This window comes from Oxyura jamaicensis, chromosome 6 (assembly GCF_011077185.1).
Source record: "Oxyura jamaicensis isolate SHBP4307 breed ruddy duck chromosome 6, BPBGC_Ojam_1.0, whole genome shotgun sequence".
In the NCBI taxonomy this organism is placed as follows: Eukaryota; Metazoa; Chordata; class Aves; order Anseriformes; family Anatidae; genus Oxyura; species Oxyura jamaicensis.
Window position 1 is genome coordinate 27,478,427 of NC_048898.1, and position 10,974 is coordinate 27,489,400.

At 45.5% G+C, this 10,974-nt stretch overlaps 1 protein-coding gene across 3 annotated transcripts in view; it reads right to left on the reverse strand.

Moving 5' to 3' along the window:
- Window positions 1–8,714, reverse strand: part of CCDC186 (coiled-coil domain containing 186) — a 33,163-nt gene extending 24,449 nt beyond the window's left edge. Inside the window, exons 1-2 of one of the 3 annotated variants that reach the window (XM_035329916.1) lie at window positions 8,636–8,714; window positions 1,188–1,340 (exon numbers count right to left, since the gene is read on the reverse strand). The gene's annotated coding sequence lies outside the window, so the exon portion shown is untranslated. Of the gene's footprint in view, window positions 1–1,187; window positions 1,341–7,028; window positions 7,093–8,635 lie in introns of those variants that run through there. The other 2 variants (XM_035329917.1, XM_035329918.1) reach the window with 2 other exon arrangements.
- Window positions 8,715–10,974: the final 2,260 nt, after the last annotated feature.

A 10,974-nucleotide genomic window follows, 5' to 3' on the forward strand; every position in this document is an offset into this window, starting at 1 on the left:
TATCTTCCCAAATCGATGCCAACCTGTTCCTGCTCTGAACAGATGTTTTCTTTCCTCCTGCTGCCACTGCACAGTACTGGTTTTCACATTCCAAATGCTATTTTTAAAATAGAAATAAAATCTTATCCTAGGATCAGAATTTTATCTTCAGAAATATCCAGCCAAAGACATCATGCAGAGTAACTGTCAATGCAAATTCACCTTGATATTCAAATATGTCTCTTGCACGTCCAAAGTTTGCCATGTCTACCCCAGGTAACTAAACAGAGCAGATACCTCGTTTGTAAGGCCAGAGACAGAAAACTGCAGTAACAATAGCAAAGAAAAGGCTCCTGCTTTGTAAGCAAACTCTGTGTGTGAAAGTAGCTTAAAGAGATCAACATTGCAAGCCTAGCCCCAGCCAGTTGAAACGAAATGTGGTAACATTCACTTGTTTCACATCAAGCATACAAATACAGCAGGTCCCAAACACGCCTGATACATACTTGACAGCAGCTCGATCTTTTTCCAGGTTCCATCTATGCCTTCTACCACCCTACCTACCCTAAAACAACTCTTCCAAAGGTCGAGATAATTAAGTTGCGGTACCACTTCCTTACGCGCCAGCCCTACCATGAGGGCGGGTCTGCACACAGCGGGGCAGGAGAAAGCAAAGCGCTGCCAGGGGAGCACCAGCGTCCTCCCGCGTCCCCCTATACCCTCAGCTGGTCACTCGGCCCCAAAACCCACCTGAGGCTCTTGCAGCCCTTCTGCACGGGACCTGGCTCACACAGCAGCCTATGTGCAGTGCCTGTGCATGCTGAGATGCCCAGGGTAGGAACTATCAGGTGAGCACTGGGAGGTTAGCTCAGCCCCAGCGTGCCTGCCTCACATCTCAAACACCCCCAAGGTACCTTGTGAGATTGCTACACATTGGCACTGTGCAGGGAAGGCTTCCTGCAGCCGGGCCGTAAGGCTTCTGCTGCTGCGGCAGGGCCAGTTTGCAGCCTTTTCTCCTACTGCGTTACTTCAACATGCTTGTCTGACATGTTGCTGCAGCAAAACTGATGGGAATCAAACTCTGGAAGATGCTGAGGGCCTGCAGGTACAGCGCATGGACAGCACAACTTTTTAAGGGAGCGTCTCACAGACATACACGTGAAAGAAAGCAAAGACTCAGGAAACCACCAGTGTTTTTTTTTATTCACTGCCTTTGGACCAGAACAGAAGCATCCTCTCTAACTGCTAATCAAACAGCAGAAACACGAACAAAGGTGACAGTCACCCGAGCTCTCCAGCTAAGCACCTGATACAAGACAGGTATTGATCCGGGGGAACATCAAAAACCTTGCTACATGATCCTGTAATACAAAAAAAAAAAAAAAAAAAAAAAGAAAAAAATATTCCTTGTAGCTACCTTCAGCAGCAGGCTCCCTAACATGTTGTTAAGCGCCGGCCTCGGGGGCTATCCATAGATAAGAGGTTAGAGCACACAAATACTTGCAGAATCATTGCATGTAAAGGTAAAACTTGCAAAGGAAAAAATGTATTTACATTCTATTGTCTGCAAGTAGCCTATCTTAAGGTTTAAAGTGACTTAAAAATTAAGTCAAATCATGTTTAATATTTAGCTACCGTAACAGTACAGACCTGATCTGTAAAGTACAAGCCAGTAAGATCAAGGTCTTAACTCGTCCTATGAAGTCGACCTGCTAAGTGGACAGGTCAAGCAACCCTTTCTCACACAAGATTTGCACTCACAAGACCAGTAAATACCACGCTGCAGCATGTTAGCTGGATTTCTGGAATAAAAAAGTCTAATTATGGTAGTATACCCTTGCTGTGATAATGTATTGTGGTAGCACGGTACCTGTTTATTATGTTATTTTTACAGAGAAATGAAAATATGATACCGCTGGCTTTTCTGGTAATTATCTCTGAACTAACTTGACTGTTCATTAATGCAAGATGTACTAGTCTACATTAAATAACTATTTAAGAAAGCAGGTGACCAGACATTAATATTTAGTTCCTGAACTACAACCATAGCAATTACCTGCAGCAATAAGAAGCCAATTAGCAGTTAGAAGATACGTCACCTCTTTTAAGATCGCTTCCAACTCAAATTGTGATTTTAATACTACTATCAGTTCTGAAAAATTAGGTTGAGAATTTTCATATGCAGTAACAAAAATAAATTTAATTACTCTTGTTTTAGGATCACTCTTGCAAACACACTAAGAGATGATGATAAACGCACAGGTGTCAGAACACAAGCCAGCAGTGGATAGCTTCTATAGCTACAGCTCGAGAAACAGGATCACAAATAGAAGTATTTCAAACTATACCTACACTGAACCACCAGACTAACTCCTCTATTCACCTTCACTAGAAGAACTCTGTTGGGAAATTAGGAATTTTTCTGTATTAGCAGAGAACTAAGACCTATATCATTCAAACTTGCAGCTTTTCTCCCTCCTGCTCTCTGCTTTTCCTTTGCATTTCTGCCTATTGCCAATTCAAAAGTGAAAGAAGATGCACCAATACAGGTGGAAAGCAGAGGGAGGAAAAACAGCAGCAGTCCTTCATTCCCATACATGCTTTAACAATAAATCCTCACTTCAGAAGCCAGTCACTGAGCACACAAAAAAGCAGTTTCTCCAACACTTTATCCTCTCTTTTCCTCTGCTGAAAAGACCATACACCCTACTTTTCAAGATGCTCTTGACACATTGGGCCCTTGGCTGTCCATCAGGTTATCCACTGCATCACCCAAGCATCTTCAGCCCCGTTCCAACACTGCTGATTTCCAGCCACCAGAAGTTAATTCATGATGAAAGCAATTCCCCATGTGCTTCCCACTGCCTGCACAGCTCTCAGCAGGACCACAACCCTCCCCTATCCTGTTATTATAGGCATGCCTTCAGAATCTGGTGCATTTTAATTCAATATCATGCCATTTCAAACCGCCTATCTTTTCAATCTTACGGAACATAAACATGATCCTTTTAAATCCTGGACTACAAAGACTTCCTAAGCAGATGCACCGTTAATGCCAACATTCAATTTCATGAAGCAGAGAGTTTGAACCATGCCTCACGTATGCTGTAAACAGCAGAGAACAAAGAGGCTTCAGGCAATTTCAAAACACATCTGACGACTCGTTAACTGACAAGTATAGGAAGCATTTCCTGAAGCTGGACTGTTGAGAAAAAATCACTAACAATATGGGAAAAAAAGAAAACGTGCATCTTGTCACCGAGTAACTATCACATTTGGGCTTTTACCAAAACAACATAAAGAGTGACAGAAGCGTGGCACTGCCAGGACACGGGCTGGCTGTTCAGGTCAGTCCCAGGAGACAAAAATCACTGCTGTAACAGAAAAAGAATATATTTAAGCTGCTAAGCTTAGCTGCACAGTAGAAAAGCAGGACAAGGAAGGGAAGAAAGGGGCTAATGCTTCAGGAGCGTGTGCATGATAACAAAGACTTGCTCAAACCAGAGTGGATTCTGAGAAACAGTAAGGAGTATTGAGATCCGTGCCTCGGAGTGAAAGAGGAGTAAATGTTCTGTTAGCAGTAAGTTAACACCATAAATGCAGTTCACTGAACACCTGACATATTCAGCCCTGCATTAAACAACGTAATGGTCAGTTGCAGCTAATTATGTCAGTACCTTCCAACAATAAAGGGTTTGCATCAGCTTTGCACAGATGTTCTCCCCTCATAGCTGTGCTAGAGACCTTGTAGCAGAGCCTCTGGCAAAGAGAGCACCATCTCCTTTCCACCAAGGAGGCAGGGATGCAATCCACAAACCCAGGGAACCACCGCTAACCATCAGCAGCTAACACCACGCGTGCTCTTCACCTCTGGAAATGTGAAAAGCATCCAGATAGGCTTTATAGTATTGGAGACAAGCTGATTTTTAAAGTACAATGTAACTTACAAAGCCATCCTCTTTCTTATCTGTCACAGCAGAGCACTCAAATTTCCAACAAGCAGTGGACTGAAGTCTAATGACTAAAGCTGCAATAGCTGCATGATGCGTTTCAGAGTAGGCGTGGGACAAGGAAAGAAGTGACGAAGTGCTCCACAGCTCATGAGCAGATGACACCCGCAGTCACTGGGGTCCTAAGCACCACGACCAGGCAAACATGAAGAGCTGAAACACCCAGTGACACCAACACAAGCAGCCCACATTCCAGAGGTATTCGTACAGTCATGCTGAAATGGCAGTCTGTACCATATCTAGCTACAGGAACACTGCTCACCTCTACACAGTATGTTTAGAGAAAACCCCTACCTACAGAACAGGCCCCTTGGAACTGCTTCAGAGCAGCTCTCTGCCCTGGGATTAGAGATCCTTGCTTCATGATCCGTCCTTAAACTCTGCACTGGACCAAGAGCTGACAAAATAGCTGCTGTTATTATTTATTTTGCTTTTCAAGATGGCACCACCCCGAAGTAATACCCACTGGAGACTCACCAAAAAATCTAAGTAAACAATCACCCTTAAGCAGCTGTCTCTTCAAACGCCCTGCAATTCTCACTAGCCTTCCACCTCAGTTCTAGTTTCTATGCTCATGGTAAGCTAAAGAGAAGCTTCATTTAGCTCACAGAACAGCTTGGGTTGGACAGGACCTTAAAGATAATCCAGTTCTAACCCCCTGCCATGGGCAGGGACACCTCCCTATTTTCTATCACAACAGAATAATAAGTACTATTTTCTTTAATCAGATTACCCTAAAACAATGACATTAAAGTCACCATTAGCAACCAGACAACTCTCAGAATCCCAGAAACTACTTTTCATTTTAATTTGGGTTTAATTTCCGATCTATTACACTTGGGTAAGAAACAAAAGCCATAGGACAGCTCACGTGCTCTCATACACAGAATGCATCTCCAGCCAGGGTGCTAAGGAAAATACGGAACGCTGGGGTAGGACAATTTTTTTCCTTCATAGAGTAGCGCTGCTCATTTTAAAAGCTATGATGCAGCTCTTCAAGAACTTTTCACATCTTTACCAGACAGCAATCATTTAATTTGGACAATTAGTCAGCACTAAGTGAGTGCCAACCTGTCATCACAAGAACTCTTGTTAAAAGTTTTATGTGACAGTATGACTAAAAATAAAATGGAAGAAAAATCTTACAGCTTGTGTTAGCAGACAGCTGAAGTGTAATCCTAATACTTTCACCTAAACAGATCTGAACAGACCAAACCTATCTTTGTCCAAGTCACGTACGATGCTTTTTGTTTGTTTTAATTATTTTCCTAAAGCAAGTATCTTCAGCTATTGTCTACTGCTCATCACATTGCCTAGCAAGGCAGACTTCTCTGTTGTTTCCAGTTAGCACCCAGCGTATCTGTACTGGGCACAGCATCTTTCACAAGAGCTCCATCTCAACAGTCCGTCACCAGGTAACACTGCAAAAGAGGGAAATTCAACTCCAAGAGATAATTCTTTTTTCAGTTAAAAATTATAAAGAAAAAGAGGATTCATTGAAATAAATTCTTGTTTACATGACCAGATAGAAGAAGAATCTCTACTGTATACCTGCTGTGCAGAGGGACAGATCAAAGATTTCAGCCAAGAACAGCTTCAGAGGAGATTTAATTCCCAACTACTGCCTGCATGCCCTACAAAACAGAGAGAGGATGGCCATGAGGCCTTGCACACTGATGCCCTTCTTGTATTTAGATGGCACGTGCTGGAAGCAGAAGCAAACCACCTGAGTCCCACCTCCACCAGCTCTCCCAACATTAATTAATTTTCACCCTAGACCAAATACTGGATATAGCACTACACTAGACAAACAATAAAGGGCTTATGGGGTATCAGCCAATGCTGCTGAGAGAGACGTATCGACACGTGGCCCCATCTGCATGGAAAAGCTGCAGGGCTACAGTGCAGACAGGACACGCACAAGAGGTAAAGCTGGCTGCGTGCTGGAACACCGAGCTCTCCAGCCCATGCATAACACTGTTCCCGATTCAGCTCACACAAAGACTTGCATTGATGTAAGTGCTTGGAGAGCAGGTAGTAGAAGTGTGCATAGCCCCATGGCAGCGCTAAGGTGCAAAGCTCATCATCGCTATCAATTCTTTCAACGTGAGTCAAGTACTGTAGAAGACAAGGCTTACTCATACTTTAACTTTGCTTTTCTTTGCTTATGTCACAAGTTAAACAGTTGAGCAACACCATATGAATTCCTTCACGGCATCACCAGGTTTTCTACCTGTGTCTTGCAAGCGGTTAATATCACGATCACATTAACTCCGCACACAGAGCCAAGTAACAGCACAACTCCAAAATAAAGTTTATCAGTTAAGGTTTAACAAGCAGGACTGGACTTGTTGCCCACACCACACGGCATCAGGTATCCTGAGAGTACTGCTTTTTTGTCCTACTAGCCCCAAGGTCAGAAGCCCGTGTTTCAGGGAAAGCCACATACGAGCAACACGGCCCTTTCACCTTGAGCTTCAAGTGAGACATACGGGATTATGCACAGACCTGCAATCTTCTGTGGGCAAGCTTCTTCAGCACACAACTCCTACTGTTCTAAGTAAGGAAAACTGGCCTCACCTACACTGCTCAGCAACTGCTGCCATACCACTGACAGCACCATTACAGTCTTACAGGATTTCAGCATCGTGCATTCAGCTCTGCTCAGAACAAGGCTAATGCCAGCCAGTTAGTCACCACCACTGCCTCATTTGCGTTCACTTTCTGACACTGACATTCTCACCTGTGCAGAGCAGAATGCTTAGAGGGAGGAAAAGAAATCCTCCCTGAATGACTGAGATCACAGTGTGGACAAAGCATGCATTCTACAACAGGTCTTCTCCATCGTTAACCGAGTTAGAAGTTTCATCCATTACAAAGCTGTAGCGTCATGGCATTGTATTAGTAAGCTACTGGTCTTAGCTTATTTGGTATTGAAGATAGCAGCATATTTGCAATCAAAGGCTATTTTCAAACGTTCTTTCCAGAACATACAAGAGGGTTGTGAAACTCCAACCAAGGCGTTTCTGTCTGCCTGACCTCTGTATACTGAAAAACACCATTCACGAGGATAGTAAAGCACTGCTGTTTTCTAACCTGATCTTCCTCCAGAGCCCCTGAGGAAAAAAAAAAAAAAAAAAAAAAAAAAAAGGAAAAAAGAGTTGATCTTTTGCAGATCTGAATGAGTCAACCGAGACCTCTAAAGAAGATGGACTTCTGTTGATTAATAAAAGGTATTATGTAACATTTGCACATTAAAAACATCAGCATTCCATTTGCTTCTTGAAGACAGGATAATTTTCTTCTATATCTCCTCTCTTCTGACACTGATTTGTTTCTGGTGAGATTTTTTGCTTCAGCTGGAGGTAGCAGGGTCTCGGTCTATAGTCTGAAGGTAAGCTATCCGTAAGGACTACTGATTTAACATATCACCTTTCGCCTAATAACAACAGCCTATCCAGAAAAGAACTTGCTTTTTTCCATACCTCTTTAAAAAGCCAGCTTCAGGAAATTCAATATTAGTCTAGGGAAATGATAAGCAACACACCTGCTAATTAGGACCAAAGAAACCATTCTCTCTGTTTGGTTCCTAAGTCCTCTTCTCAACACTTTGAAATACTGAACTTTGCAATACTAATGAACATCTGTCAACAATACCAAATCAAGTAAGTCTCTTGAAACAACAGATAATATTGTTTTAAAGCCAATGCAAGAAAAGATTGAAGAATTCCAGAAAAGAAGTGCTCAGAAGCAATTAGGATCAAGCTTACATTTCACCCCCCTCTAAAGTGGATGACATTTCAAATGGGCTGTCTTGTCTCTTGATGCCTCTTCAGAATTTCAGCTTTTAGAGCTAAACCATCCCCTCCTAAAGTCAATGGCACTGTAAGCGTTCCTAGCAGTCAGTGATTGCATTTTCTTCTCAATATAAAAGAGCAGCTGTTTTCCATGCTGTTTCAACAATTTCCTTATACAGCAAAACATAGCAGGACACTGGTCACATGTGGATTTTTTAGCATGTTCTGCCTGTCACATTTTAACTTCTGGAAAGTTTACGCGATAAAGCAAGCCAACAATAGAGCCAGAGGACCCTATCTCTAACCCTACATACAGGTCCCAGTCCCACAAGAGATCCTCCCGCGGCGTGCACGGTCTCACTGGGAGCACACCCACACCAGACCCACCTGGGCAGGCTATTTTCCAGGCCAGGAGCCAAACCCCACATACCTACACCATAACCCAACTCGCGGCAGCGCTCCCTGCTCACCAACCCAGCAGGGGCTTCAGCAAGCACCTCCCGCAGAAACCAGGACACCGCTCACCCGACCGCTGGAAAATAACCTTCGTACTGATACACCATAACGCTAATTTTTGTCAGCGGAATATTCAGCGGCGTAGCGAGCCCCCCACACCCCCAGAACCGGGACGAGCCGCCTAACGACGCGGAGAGACCGGAGCAGGGCGCTCCGATACCCCGGCTTAGGGTGGCCCCGCACCGAGCCCCCCCGCCACGGGGAACCCCCCCCCCCCCCGAGCCCGGCCCCGGCCCCCTCACGGAACCCACGGTCTCCCCCGGGGCCGAGGGGGCCGGCAGCGAGCGGACACCCACCCGCCCCCTTCCCCGACCCCGCTCCCGGCCGCCTCACCGTGCGGGGCCGGCGGGGAAGGCGGCAGCTCCCCCATGGCCGCGCCGCCGCGGCCTGACACATCAGCCAAGATGGCGGCGGGCGGCGCTCCGGGCCCGAGCCGGGCGGAGCCATGCCGGCGGCCGGCCCGCAGTGGGCGGGGGACGCGCAGGGGGACGCGGGGACGCCCCCTGAGGGGCCGGGCCTGAGGTGTTCAGGAGAATGCCATAGCGGTGGGGTTGTCGGTGCTGGGTGAAAGGGTGGGTGAGGTGGTCCTATGGGTCTTGTCCAGCCGGAATGGCTCTGGGATTCTGTCAGAGTCTCGCCCTCCTTACGACACCTCATGGCTGGTGTCGTAGGGAGGGCGGCCCCCGGGAGCTGTGCGCCCCTCAGGGTTTTAGAGAGAGAGACCCCGATACCTCTCCTCTGCCAAGATGGGTGCGTGGCACCAAGTAACAATTCACCACTTCATCATGAAGAGAACAGTGCCTCGCTTTCCTATCGCCAGTGCAATAGAAGTTGTTAGGGTGTTACGGGGTCTGGCCCCAGCGAGCGTCTGCCAGAACTTCACCACTTTTTGCTGATGGGGTTAAAAAAATAAAATTTGCTGGGCAGCAAAAGCCTGGAGAGCGTCTAGTGGTGAGTGAAGCAGCTGCTCCATGGAACGCAGTTTGGAATCCAGAGGACAATATAAATGCCTTTTTTTATCTAATAAGAATAAACTGATAGAAGTACATTAGCAGACACTGTAAGTGATAACAGATGCATTTACTGTAGCAGCTTGGCTACCCCAAGCAGTGGCATCTGTCCCATAGGAACTCCTTAAACGTAACGAGCCACTTGGAGCAATTGGGTCAGGAGGGACCTCAGGAGTGCAATGTCCAACACCCGCCCCTTGGCAGGGCTGACTTTGCTGTTAGGTCAGCCCACTCCTTTATTTTGGCAAAGTATTCACAGAACTGCTCGATTTCTAGCTGGCTTTTGGTAATTATATAGGATCTTTATAGCTCTGCCCACGGCAGGGGTTCATGATCCTCTGTTCTGACCTTTCAGCCGTAGAAGTGTCAGCATCCCCACTTTAGGGGTAAATAAACAAGGAGGTGGTTGGAGCAGCAGAAGTGCTGAACACCCCGTACTCCTCCTCACTCCTCCAGACCACTGGCACTGGAGAGCTGTGGCTGGCAACACCGAGGAGTTGCTGGGAGGAGGGCCCCATCCTCTGCAATCATCAGCAGGCTGCTCTGTTGTAATGTAGTTACTGCAAGCTGATTTAATTTCACATCATGCCTTTCATATAATGGCAAGATGACCTAAAGAGTTATTAGTTTCTTCATTAATAATTGCTTTCATTAACTAACTATTTTATTCTAAGTAAGCATGGCTTGCCATGGGTCTTTGGGAGCACCACCAACGAAGCCCCAGGAAGCCTGTCTTCTCTCCCCACGTCAGGTAAGTACAGCATTGCAGCTGAAGCTGCAGTCCTGGTGCCAGGGCCTGTCCACCATTGTCGTGTCTAATTTATGCACAGAATAGTTCAGTCCTAAGCATGACTGTAATTACACAAGCGCTCTGAGTAAGTCATACCTGGAAAAAACTATTTTCATTGTACATTGCTCAGACTGCCCTTTGTTGAGCATGTAACACACTGGTGTCCCAGCTAGTTCTAGGCACTTGGATCCTACAAATTAGAGCTAATGATACACCGGTACGGTATCAGAAAACCTGCACACAGGCAAGCCCAAAGCTCTGGCTAGTGTTTGCAGGCAAAGCACATCAACCTCCAGCAGCTACTGCGATGTTGCTCCTGATCAGTCTCTGTGCTAACAGCACTCCCCCCAGCCACCTCTGGCACTCCTTTGCATTTATCTTTTTCCACTGCTGAAGCCAGATCTGTTCTTTTTCTTTTCAGCGTTAGTTTTAACTACTGTCATTTCGTGCCCTTTCTGGATGTAGTATCCAAAGGCATGGAACGTCCCAGATGACCAAGTAACATTTAAGAAACAAAAACAATGAAATGAACATTTGTTGTGGCTCAGTCATTCTTTGAAACTTTTAACTGCAAGAAAACCTCATGGCAGTTCGCGTGCTGATAAAGTTCTGTCCCCAGTGGGATACTTGATTCTCCTTTTCATTGCATCCTGTCAGTATTCTTCCAGCTCAGTCTATAAGGTTAATTAGCGTCATTCCAAAAGACTGTTCAGACTAGCAGTGTTGCTTTGATTCATCCTTGGGGGTGGAAATGGTTAGCCAGCTAAATGTACTAAAATATCTGGATATGTTAAATTATAAAGATAGTATAAACTTTTTTTTGAGAGAGAGATTTGAATGCCAGGGAAGCATTTCTTAATGCCTCAGTTATT